We start from the raw sequence: 12,343 nt of genomic DNA, 5'->3' as shown, positions 1-12,343 counted from the left end.
CTTCTGTGTGGTGGGCGCTTTGAGCAGAACCGCACTGAGTCGGAGTGCAGGACGGAAGTGTAGGTCCTTTTGCGCTGTTTCAAGCTAATTCCGTGTCACTGATGCCGGGCAGAAGTCACAGAATGGGACGCCACCCCAAACATTACGTCATCCGCTGACCATTTCCTCGCTGTCTTCCCACCGTCTAAATCGCCATATAATCTGATGGATGGGATCCTCGCACGGGCCAGCTCCTGGGCCACAGCGTAACCCGTCGCTCCTCCCTCTGCGGGAGGGCGTGGACGGGGTACGGGATTCCGAACGTGGAAGGAATCGGGACCTAAAGGTTGGGAAGTGCTCGCGGACCGGAAGCGGGGGAGGCGACGTTAGGAGTGCTGGCGTGGCCTGGGCCATTTCCAAAGAGGCCTTAAAGGGGCAACTGATAGGCTTCCTAAGTATGGGCTGGAGGTACCCCCCAGCTCCATTTCCCATTTAAGAGCTCCCCTTTTCCCCGCCCCCAGCAAGGAGTAGGGGGTGGGGTCAAGGTCGAGTTTTCCCGCGCTTTGTTGCCACGCCCCCTGCAGGCGGGGGAAAGGGAGGAGTCGCTCCGAAAATGAATCTCTTAAATGTTCTAATAGCACTGGCAGAATTCGTCTGCAAGCCCAGCGTGCCACCTCGCGCACGCAGCCGCTCGTTAACTGCATGGTGTTTTTTTTTTTTAATTAGTTTTTTTGAGGCAGTCTCACTCTGTTGCCCGGGTGGGAGCACAGTGGTGCGATCACGGCTGACTGCAGCCTCAACCTCCCAGGCCCCAGTGATCCTCCCCCCTCAGCCTCCTGAGTAGCTGGGACTACAAGAGACAGCCAACACACCCGGCTAGTTTAATTTTTTGTAGAGACAGGGTTTTGCCATGTTGCCCAGGCTGGTCTCAAGAGATCCTTCAGACGTGAGCCACTGCTCCCTACCTTGGCGAAGTTTTTTTTTTTTTAAACAGGGCCTCATTCTGTAGTCCAGACTGGAGTGCAGTGGCGGGACCTCGGCTCACTGCAACCTCCACCTCCCAGGCTCAAGCGATTCTCCAGCCTCAGCCTCCCGACTAGCTGGGATTACAGGTGTGCAACACTACCCGCCCGGCTAATTTTTTTTTTTTTTTTTTTTGAGACGGAGTCTCGGCCCTGTCGCCCAAGCTGGAGTGCAGTGGTGCGATCTCGGCTCACTGCAAGCTCCGCCTCCCGCGTTCACGCCATTCTCCTGCCTCAGCCTCCCGAGTAGCTGGGACTACAGGCGCCGGCCACTACGCTCGGCTAATTTTTTGTATTTTTAGTAGAGACGGGGTTTCACCATGTTAGCCCGGATGGTCTCGATCTCCTGACCTCGTGCTCTGCCCTCCTCGGCCTCCCAAAGTGCTGGGATTACAGGTGTGAGCCACCGTGGCCGGCCATTTTTGTATTTTTAGTAGAGACGGGGTTTCACCATATTGGCCAGGCTGGTCTCGAACTTCTGACCTCAAATGATCCACCCGCCTCAGCCTCCCAAAGTGCTGGGATTACAAGTGTGACCCACCGCGCCCGGCAGGGTTTTTAAAAGTGGTTTTGTTACCCTGCCCAGGAGTCCCAGGACACTGGAACCAGGACTCCCCATCGCGCCCCGGCAGTTTCCGAGCTCCTTTGAAGTATGAGTCAGAACTTATGGATGGGAATCCTGGAGCCACCACTTGCCCTATGATGGCAATGGGCAAGTCGCTTAACCTCCCAGATCCTGTTTTCTCATGGGTAAAACGGGGATTATAATACCACCTGACAATATTATTTTTGTGAGGATTAAATGATTTTAGAATGTAAATGTGCTTTGTAAAGTAATTGGCAGTTGGGATTAGTGTGCCCTTTCTCCCAGAGACTTGCATCCTGTGTGCTTGGTACGCCTGCATTTGCTCCCAGTCGCTCCAGCTCAGGTGCTCTTCCTTCTCTGAGGACTATTTAAGGGTCCCTATGTAAGTAACCAGCATTCCGTTTCCACCTCCTCTTCTGGTCTTCCTATACGGAATAACAGTTACTACTCATATACACATAATATTATGGGGGACTCACACCTGTAATCCCAGCACTTTGAGAAGTCTAGGTGGGTAGCTCGCTTGAGCCCTGGAGTTCGAGACCAGCCTGTGCAACATAGCAGGACTCTGCCTCTACAAAATATTTGGGGAAAAAAAATTAGCCAGGGGTGTTGGCAGGCGACTGTGATCCCAGCTGCTGGGGAGGCTGGGATGGAAGGATCGCTTGAGCCTAGGAAGTCAAAGCTGCAGTGAGCTGGGATCACACCACTGCACTCCAGCCTGGGAGACAGAGCAAGACCCTGTCTCAAAAAAAAAACACACACACACACAAAAAGAAAAACTTTATGTATATCATTAATAACTCATGCAATCCTTAGCACAACCATGGAAGGAGGTACTATTCCAGGTACTGGGGGTGCAGCAGTTAACAAAGCAGACAAGAAGCCCTGTCATGAAACACACATTCTTAAAGAGAAGACAAACAATAAATATTAGAACTGATAGCTGCCAAGGAATAAAATAGAGCTATCAAGCCATGCAAAGACAGAGGAATCTGCAGTGCACATGAATAAATGAAGAAGCCAATCTGAAAAGGCTGCATGCTGTATGATTCCAACTATGTGACATTCTAGAAAAGGCAAAACTAGAGAGAGTAAAAAGATCAGTGGTTGGTTGCCGAGGGTTCAGGTGGAGGGAGGGAGATGAATAAATGGAGCACAGGGGACTCTAAGGACACTGAAACTATTCTGTATGATACTGTAATAGTGGATACATGGCATTATTCATTTGTCAAAAGCCATGGAATGTACAACACAAAGACTGAACCCTGTGAGCGTGGTGGCTCACACATGTAATCCCTGAACTTTGGGAGGCCAAAGCGGGAGGATCAACAAAAAAATTAGAAAAATTAGCGGAGTACAGTGGCGCACACCTGTAGTCCCAAGTACTCAAGAGGCTGAAGCGGGAGAGTTCCCTGAGCCCAGCAGTTTGAGGCTGCAGTGAGCTATGATCCTGCTGCCGCACTCCAGCCTGGGCAACAAAGTGAGACCCTGTCTCTTAATAATAAAGAATCCATATTGGTTCATCAATTGTAACAAATGTACCACACTAATGCAAGATATTAATGAATAATAGGGTAACCTGAACAACATGAAGAGACCCCATCTCTACAAAAAAACTTTTTTTAAGTGTGGCATGGTGGTGCACGCCTGTGGTCCCAGCTATTTGGGAGGCTGAGGAGGGAGAATCACCTGAGCCCTGGAGGTCAAAGTTGCAGTGAGGTATAGTCACACCACTGCACTCCAGCCTGGGCAAAAGACCAAGACCTTGTCTCAAAATAATAACAACGGGAAACTGGAGAGAGGATATGTGGGAACTCCCATTTTGTGCTCAGTTTTTCTGTAAACCTGAAAATGCTGTAAAAAATAAAGTGTTAATTTAAAAACAAAAACAATCAAAAAACAAAGCAGGCGGCTAGGTGCGGTGGCTCACACCTGTAATCCCAGCACTTTGGGAGGCCGAGGCGGGTGAATCACGAGGTCAGGAGATCGAGACCATCCTGGCTAACACGGTGAAACCCTGTCTGTACTAAAAATACAAAAAATTAGCTGGGCATGGTGGCACACACCTATAGTCCCAGCTACTTGGGAGGCTGAGGCAAGAGAATCACTTGAACCCGGGAGGCAGAAGTTGCAGTGAACCGAGATTGCGCCACTGCACTACAGCCTGGGCGCAGAGCAAGACTCCGTCTCAAAAAAAAAAAAAAAAAAAAAAAGCAGGGAAGGATGACAGTAAGTGTGGGAGGGTTGCAATTTTAGATAGGGTGGACAATGAAGGCCTTTCCGAGAAGATGGTGGTTAAGTAAAGGTCTGAAGGAGATGAGGGAGTGAGCCATGCAGCTATCTGGGACGAGAACATTCCAGGAAGAAAGAACAAGTACAAGGTCCTCAGGTGGGGAGTGTGTTCCAGAGTGGGTGGGAGGAGCGAGTTGGGTCATGGGATGCTTTGGAAGCTATGGGAAGTTCTTTGGCATTTTCTCAGAGTGGGATAGGAAGCCATCAAAAGGAGACAGATGACGTGGTGGCCTGACTTACGTTTTAAAAGGGTTGAAAGTGCGGTGTGAGAGAAAGAAAAGACTCCAGAGCTTGGAGGCTGAGGAAGTAGAAGCATGATATGGCCCATTTCTTGAGCTGAGAAGACTACAGGAGAAGCAGGTTTTAGGGGTTAGGTCGGTAGCTCAGTTTTAGTCATGTTGAGGTATTACACATCCAAGTGGAGATACAAATGTAGGTGTCATCAGCTTATAGACAGTGTTTAAAACCCAGGTCAGAATGGATGAGATCACCAAGGGAGGACTGAGGCACGGGAAACTCCAAAGTTAAAAGGTCAAGGAGATGAGAAGAACAGCAAAGAGGAAGGAGGGAACCAGGAGAATGTTGTAACCTTCAAGCTAAATTTAAAAAGTATCTCAAGAAAGAGGAAGAGAGAATGATAGTCAGATGCCACTAAAATATCAAATAGGATGAAACCTGAGAATTGACCAATGGATTTAAGCAAAATGGAGGTCACCGGTGATCATGATAAGGAGAGATTTGATGGACTGGTGGGGACAAAAGCCTGCATGGAATGGGTTCAGAAGAATGGAGGAGGAAAAAAGAAAAGTCACTATAAAACTCTTTCAAAGGAAGGAAGGAGAAAAAAGATGGTAACTAGAGGGAAAAAGGCGACCAAGAAAGGACTGTTTCTTTTAATAGTTATCTCTTTTTCTCATCAGGTTCTACTGACCCAAGGAAAGGACTATTTATTTGAAGATGAAGAAGTTGTATGTTAGTACACGGGTGGGGAGGATCCTGTAGACAGGAAAAACTGAAGTAGCAGAGCGATAAGGAAAGTTCCTGGAACCATGTTCTTCAGAAGGTGAGCGAGAGGGTCAAGTTCACAAACAGAGGCATTGCCTTACACAGCGGCAGGAACAGTTCCCGAATAATAATTGGGAGAGAAGGCAGAGTGAGCGGGCATGGGTCGAGGGAGCTGGGGAGCTGTGGGATATCTCTTTGTTGTTTCTGTTGCCCAGTGGTATAAGAAAGAGCATGTGTTGTCAAACTCTGTAAGAATAAAAAATCAAGATCACCCTCTAAGAGTGAGGATGATGAAGAAACTAGGAGTTTGAGGAGAAAAAAGGTAGGAAATACGCATTCAGGAGAGAGGAATGGACTAGAAGGGGAGATCAGGAGACTGAGAGGCCAGTGGCCTGGAAGACTCATTTACCTGGATATTTAAATCAACAGGAATGGGCCGGGTGCAGTGGCTCACACCTGTAATCCCAGCACTTTGGGAGGCCGAAGCAGGCGAATCACCTGAGGTCAGGAGTTCGAGACTAGCCTGACCAACATGAAGAAACTCTGTCTCTACTAAAAATACAAAAATTAGCCAGGCATAGTGGTGCATGCCTGTAATCCCAGCTACTCGGGAGGCTGAGGTAGGAGAATCACTTGAACCTGGGAGGCGGAGGTTGTGGTGAGCCGAGATTGTGCCATTGCACTCCAGCCTGGGCAACAAGAGTGACACTCCGACTCAAAAAAAAAAAAAATTCTTGAACTTCATATATATAGAGAGTATGATTCCATTTATATATGTGTGCATATATGTGTATATATGTGTGTGTGTGTATATATATATACTATACATATATAGTATGATTCCATTTATATAAAGTTCAAGCCAGGCGTGGTGGCTCATACCTGTAATCCCAGCACTTTGGGAGGCTGAGACAGGTGGATCACAAGGTCAGGAGTTCAAGACTAGCCTGGCCAAGATGCTGAAGCCCCATCTCTACTAACAACACAAAAATTAGCCAGGTGTGGTGGTGTGCACCTGTAATCGCAGCTACTTGGGAGGCTGAGGCAGGAGAATCGCTTGAACCTGGGTGGCAGAGGTTGCAGTGAGCTGAGATCGTGCCACTGCACTCCAGCCTGGGCAACAGAGCAAGACTCCGTCTCAAAAAATAAAACAAAAATAAAAAATAAAGTTCAAGAACAGGCAAAGTAAATCAATGGTGATAGTAGCAGAATTGTGGTAACCATTGCCTGGGAAAGGGTAAGAGGAATATATATATACACACACACGCACACACACACTCACACACATTTTTTTTTTTTTTAAACAAGGTCTTGCTCTGTCACCCAGGCTGGAGTGCAGTGGGGCTATCACGGCTCACTGCAGCCTCAACCTCCTGGGCTCAAGTGATCCACCCACCTCAGCCTCCCAAGTAGCTGGGGCTGCAGATGTGAGGCACTGCGCCTGGCTAGTAGGAGGAATCTTTGGAGATGCACACACAGACACACAGACCACCAGATTAATGGTGCGCACCTTCTGTTAATAGTACCCACCACCTTTCCTTGTTGCAGCCGTCTTCTGTCTCACCCTACTCTGTCCTATACTACTCCTATCCCCATTCTTGATTGTTATTATTATTATTATTATTATTATTTTTTTTGAGATGGAGTCTCGCTCTGTCGCCTAGGCTGGAGTGCAGTGGCGCGATCTCGGCTCACTGCAAGCTCCGCCTCCCAGGCTCACGCCATTCTCCTGCCTCAGCCTCCCGAGTAGCTGGGACTACAGGCGCGCACCACCACGCCCAGCTAATTTTTTGTATTTTTAGTAGAGACGGGGTTTCACCGTGTTAGCCAGGATGGTCTCGATCTCCTGACCTCGTGATCCGCCTGCCTCGGCCTCCCAAAGTGCTGGGATTACAGGCGTGAGCCACCGCGTCCGGCCAATTTTTATTATTATTATTATTAGTCTTCACAAACCTTCTGTCTTTGCTTAAAATATATTGTTTCATTTTTCAAATCTTTGCCATGGAGGGCAGTAATAAGTAATTGAGAACTACACACGAAGGGACGGAGAGAACCCTGGAGAAATGTTAGGATGAGCAGCAGAAGTCACCTACCTGTCCTTGACTTGCAGCAGGTAGCAGACCAAGCAGTACCCAGCACAACTTTGCACAAAATTTTGCTGGGCACTGAGGAATGCCTCAGTGGTGTAACTGCCATGCTCCTGTAGAAAGTAATCGAGCAAGGAGAGCTGTGACTGTTTCTTATTATTAGTCTCGCTCTCACCCAGGTTGGAGTGCAATGGCACAGTCTCAGCTCACTGCAACCTCCACCTCTCGGGTTCCAGCGATTCTCCTGCCTCAGCCTCCAGAGTAGCTGGGATTACAGGCGCCCACTGCCATGCCCGGCTAATTTTTTGTGTGTGTTTTTAGTAGAGGCGGAGTTTACCATACTGGCCAGGCTGGTCTCGAACTCCTGACCTCGTGATCTGCCTACCTTGGCCACCCAAAATACCGGGATTACAGGCGTAAGCCACCATGCCTGGCTTTTTTTTTTGAGAGAGGGTCTCACTCTCTCCAGGCTGGAGTGAGTGAGACCAGGCTGGAGTGCCCTGGTGCAGTCTCGGCTTACTGCAGCCTTGAGCTCCTGGGCTCATGTGATCCTCCCATGTCAGCCTCCCGAATAGCTGGGATTACAGGCATGCACCATGCCCAGCTAATTTTTTTATTTTTGGTAGAGATGGGGTCCCACTATGTTGCCCTGGTTGCTCTCGATCTCCTGGGTTCAAGTGATCCTCCCACAACAGCCTCCCAAAGTGCTGGAATTACAGGTGTGAGCCACCACATCTACCCTATTTTTATATTTATTTATTTATTTATTTATTTAGAGATGGAGTTTCACTCTTGTTGCCCAGGCTGGAGTACAGTGGTGCGATCTCGGCTCACTGCAACCTCAGCTTCCCAGGTTCAAGCGATTCTCCTGCTTCAGCCTCCCAAGTAGCTGGGACTACAGGTGTGCGCCATCACGCCCGGCTAATTTTGTATTTTTGGTAGAGATGGGGTTTCACTGTGTTGGTCAGGTTGGTCTGACCTCAGGTGATCCACCCACCTTGGCCTCCCAAAGTGCTGGGAATACAGGCATGAGACACCACACCCAGCCCACCTGGCCTACTTATTAAATTTATTTAACAAACAGGGTCTTGCTCTATCACCCAGGCTGGAGTTCAGTGGTGTCATCATAGCTCACTGTAACCTTGAACTCCTGGACTCAAGCAATTCTCCCGCTCAGCCTTCTGAGTAGCTGGGACTATAGGTGTGTGTGACCACATCTGGCTAATTAAAATATATATGTGTATATATATAGTTTGTAGAGACAAGGTCTCCTTATGTTGCCCAGGCTGTCTCAAACTCCTGGGCTCAAGCTATCCTCCTGCCTCAGCCTCCCAAAGCACTAGGATTACAGGCATGAGCCACTGTGCCCAGCCCATACTCTTTCATTTTCTAGGACAAAGACTACAAACTGTGGACCTATGGGTTGAGCCTAGACTGCATACATATATTTTTTTAATTTGAAGATCATCCCTTCCCAGCATTATAGTAAATGGAACAACACTGAAATCCTACTTGGTACCAGTGTGCCTTAATATGCTAGATAAAATATTTTAAATATCTTTGCTTCAGATTTTAAAAAATATTTCAATATGCTGAAAAATTTTATTTTATTTTATTTTATTTTATTTTATTTTTGAGGCAGAGTCTCGCTTAGTCGCCCAGGCTGGAGTGCAGTGGCGCGATCTCGGCTCACTGCAAGCTCCGCCTCCCGGGTTCACGCCATTCTCCTGCCTCAGCCTCCCGAGTAGCTGGGACTACAGACGCCCGCCGCCTCGCCTGGCTAATTTTTTGCATTTTTAGTAGAGACGGGGTTTCACCGTGTTAGCCAGGATGGTCTCGATCTCCTGACCTCGTGATCCGCCCGCCTCGGCCTCCCAAAGTGCTGGGATTACAGGCGTGAGCCACCGCGCCCGGCCAATATGCTGAAAAATTTTAAACACATAAAAGTAAACAGAAAAGTATGAGCCTCCAGGTAATCATGAGCCAGCTCCAGCAATTAACAAATCAGGGCCAATATTATTTTATCTGTACCCTGCCCACTCACCCCTTATTATTATGAAAAAATGGGACAAATTAAAACTGTGTGCCATCTGATACAGCACAATGAGAATAACAGCATCACTGTGCTATCCCTGCCAACGATGCATAACCTGAATCTGACATCAGACAAATCCAGATTAAGGGGCAATTCAAAATAACTGGCCAGGGCCAGTTATTTTACAGGTTTATGTCTGTAATCCCAGCACTCTGGGAGTCCAAGGCAGGCGGATCACTTGAGGTCAGGAGTTCGAGACCAGCCTGGCCAACATGGTGAAACCCTGGCTGTACTAAAAATACAAAAATTAGCCAGGCATGGTGGCGGGCACCTGTATTCCCAGCTACTCAGAAGGCTGAGGCAGGAGAATCGCATGAACCCAGTAGTCAGAGGTTGCAGTGAGCCAAGACCACACCACTACACTCCAGCCTGGGCAATAGAGCGGGACTCCGTCATAAAACAAAATAAAAAATAAATAAATAAATAAGTAACTGGACTGTAATGTTCTACAGTGTCAGGGTCTGGCCGGGCACAGTGGCTCATGCCTGTAATCCCAGCACTTTAGGAGGCCAAAGCGGGCAGATCACCTGAGGTCAGCAGTTCGAGACCAGCCTGGACAACATGGTGAAACCCTGACTCTACTAAAAATACAGAGGATAGCTGGACATGGTGGCAGGTGCCTGTAATCCCAGCTACTCAGGAGGCTGAGGCAGGAGAATCACTTGAACCCAGGAGATGGAGGTTGCAGTGAGCCAAGATGGTGCCACTGCACTCCAGCCTGGGCAACAGAGCAAGACTCTGTCTCAAAAATAAATAAATAGGCTGGGCGCAGTGGCTCATGCCTGTAATCCCAGCACTTTGGGAGGTCGAGGCTTGCAGATCACAAGGTCAGGAGATCGAGACCATCCTGGCTAACATGGTAAAACCCCATCTCTACTAAAAATACAAAAAACTTAGCCGGGCGTGGCGGCGGTCCTCTGTAGTCCCAGTTACTCGGGAGGCTGAGGCAGGAGAATGGTGTGAACCCAGGAGGCGGAGCTTGTAGTGAGCCAAGATTGCGCCACTGCACTCCAGCCTGGGTGACAGAGCGAGACTCCGTCTCAAAAAAATAAATAAATAAAAATAAGTAAACAAAAAATAAGACATGAAAGAGCACAAGGACAAAGAGAAGACTACAGCAAATGAGAGATTTAGTTTGATAAATGGAAAGCCAGATGTGCAAGATAACTGACTTAACTTTGGGGATTTTTCCATTCTGCTCATAATGTAGGGAGTGGAGAGCCAACAAAGAACAAAATAATCAGTCTTGGAACCCAGAAAGGCTCAAACACAGAAAAGTCCTTGGTCCTCTGAAAGCAGGGGAAGGAGGATTGGAAAATTCCTTTTTGGAGATGACTGACTCAGGAGAAGCCGACAGGAACTCAAAGGCTGCTCTCTCCCTCCTTACTCCCAGGGAAGCCCACATATGACAATCTCTGCGCACCCCATCCATGGAGTTTCCAGGCAGCTCTCTCTTAAGTGGAGACAGACAGCCAAGAATCATCTGAGAGCTGAAGGCAGTCTCCAACATAAAAGAAGCCAAATGAGGAGGAGCCCAGAGAGTAACAGATAATGAGGGGACCAGAAGAAAATATCCTAAAACTGCAATTACTATCCTTAGAAATTAAGATCGGCCAGGCACGGTGGCTCACGCCTGCAATCCCAGCACTTTGGGAGGCCGAGGCGGGTAGATCATGAGGTCAGGAGTTCAAGACCAACTTGGTCAAGATGGTGAAACCCTGTCTATACTAAAACTACAAAAATTAGCCAGGTATGGTGGCACATGCCTGTAGTCCCAGCTATTCGGGAGGCTGAGGCAGGAGAATCGCTTGAACCCAGGAGGCAGACGTTGCAGTAAGCTGAGATCATGCCACTGAACTCCAGCCTGGGCGACAGAACGAGACTCTGTATCAAAAAAATACATATATATGTAAGAGAAGATATTGCACCCATGATATAAAAACAGAATGCTTTTTTTTTGTTTTTTGGGACAATCTTGCTCTGTTGCCCAGGCTAGAGTACAGTAACGTGATCACTGCTCATTGCAGCCTGGACCCCTGAGCTCAAGTGATACTCCCACCTCAGCCTCATGAGTAGCTAGAACTATAGGTGCACTGCACCACAACCAGCTAATTTGTTTTTTGTTTTTAATTAAGAAAATGTGGGGGAATGGAGTCTTGCCATGTTCCCCAGGCTGTTCTTGAACTCCTGGGCTCAAGTGATCCTCCCGCCTCGGCCTCCTAAAGTGTGGGATTACAAGCATGAGCTACTACACCCAGCCCTAGTTTCTTAATAATACCCCCTGAAAACTAGAATACAGGCTATGGGAAAGGTGGCTCACGCCTGTAATCCCAGCACTTTGGGAGGCCAAGGTGAGCGGATCACTTAGGGTTAGGAGTTCCAGACCAGCCTGGGCAATGTGGTGAAACCCCATCTCTACAAAAAATACAAAATCCAGATGGGCGTTGTGGCATGCACCTGTAGTCCCAGATAGTTGAGACAGTGAGGCAAGAGGATTGCTTGAGCCTCAGAGGTAGTGGCAGCAAGTCAGCCTGAGCCGTGTTCATGCCACTGCATTGCAGCCTGGATTACAAAGTGAGATCCTGTCTCAACACCAACAAACAAGATTCCTCTGGATGCTGAAACATTGAGAAAAATAAAAACAAACAAAAAGAAAACTGAAAACAATGAGGCAATGCCTTCAAAATCTAAAGAAACATTATTTTAAATGTAGAATTCTATACTCTGCCAAGATGTTTTCAGGCATACACAAAATAAACTTGCTGTGCTCCTTTCTCAGGAAGCTACTGGATGACAAATTCTGTTAAAACAGAGGATGAAACAAAAGAAAACCAAAACATGGCATCCAGGAAAGAAGTGATTCCCAGGATGAAGGTGTAGGGAAGGGCCAGAACTGCAACTCTGCAGCAGGTTTAGGACAACCAATCCACATTGGAGCAAGCTCAGGAGGCCATCACATGAGGTTAACAGGTTACCTACTGTATTTGACCAATTTGAGAGGAGGTTTCTATTTCTGAAAGTAAAAGAATAAAAACAAAAACAATGCTGGGTGTGATGGTTCACGCCTGTAATTCCAGCACTTTGGGAGGCTGAGGTGGGCAGACTGTTTGAGCTCACGAGTTTGAGACCAGTGTAGGTAACCTGGCGAAACCCCGTCTCTACAAAAAAAAAATATAAAAATTAGTCAGGCATTGTAATCCCAGCACTTCAGGAGGCCGAGGCGGGTGGATCACAAGGTCAGGAGTTCAAGACCAGCCTGGCCAAGATGGTGAAA

At 47.8% G+C, this 12,343-nt stretch overlaps 1 long non-coding RNA gene across 1 annotated transcript; it reads left to right on the top strand.

Annotated features, from left to right (window-relative positions):
• Positions 1-213: 213 nt before the first annotated feature.
• LOC108581444 lies at positions 214-10,772 on the top strand. Its single transcript, XR_001893676.3, has 3 exons — positions 214-325; positions 4,803-4,945; positions 10,280-10,772. It is a non-coding gene; the product is annotated as an uncharacterized LOC108581444 (long non-coding RNA).
• The last annotated feature ends 1,571 nt before the right edge of the window (positions 10,773-12,343 follow it).

The sequence above is a fragment of the Papio anubis genome, chromosome 1 (genome assembly GCF_008728515.1).
Source record: "Papio anubis isolate 15944 chromosome 1, Panubis1.0, whole genome shotgun sequence".
Taxonomy (NCBI): Eukaryota; Metazoa; Chordata; class Mammalia; order Primates; family Cercopithecidae; genus Papio; species Papio anubis.
Note: the sequence above shows the minus strand (reverse complement) of the source record. Positions and strands in the feature narration are given on the sequence as shown.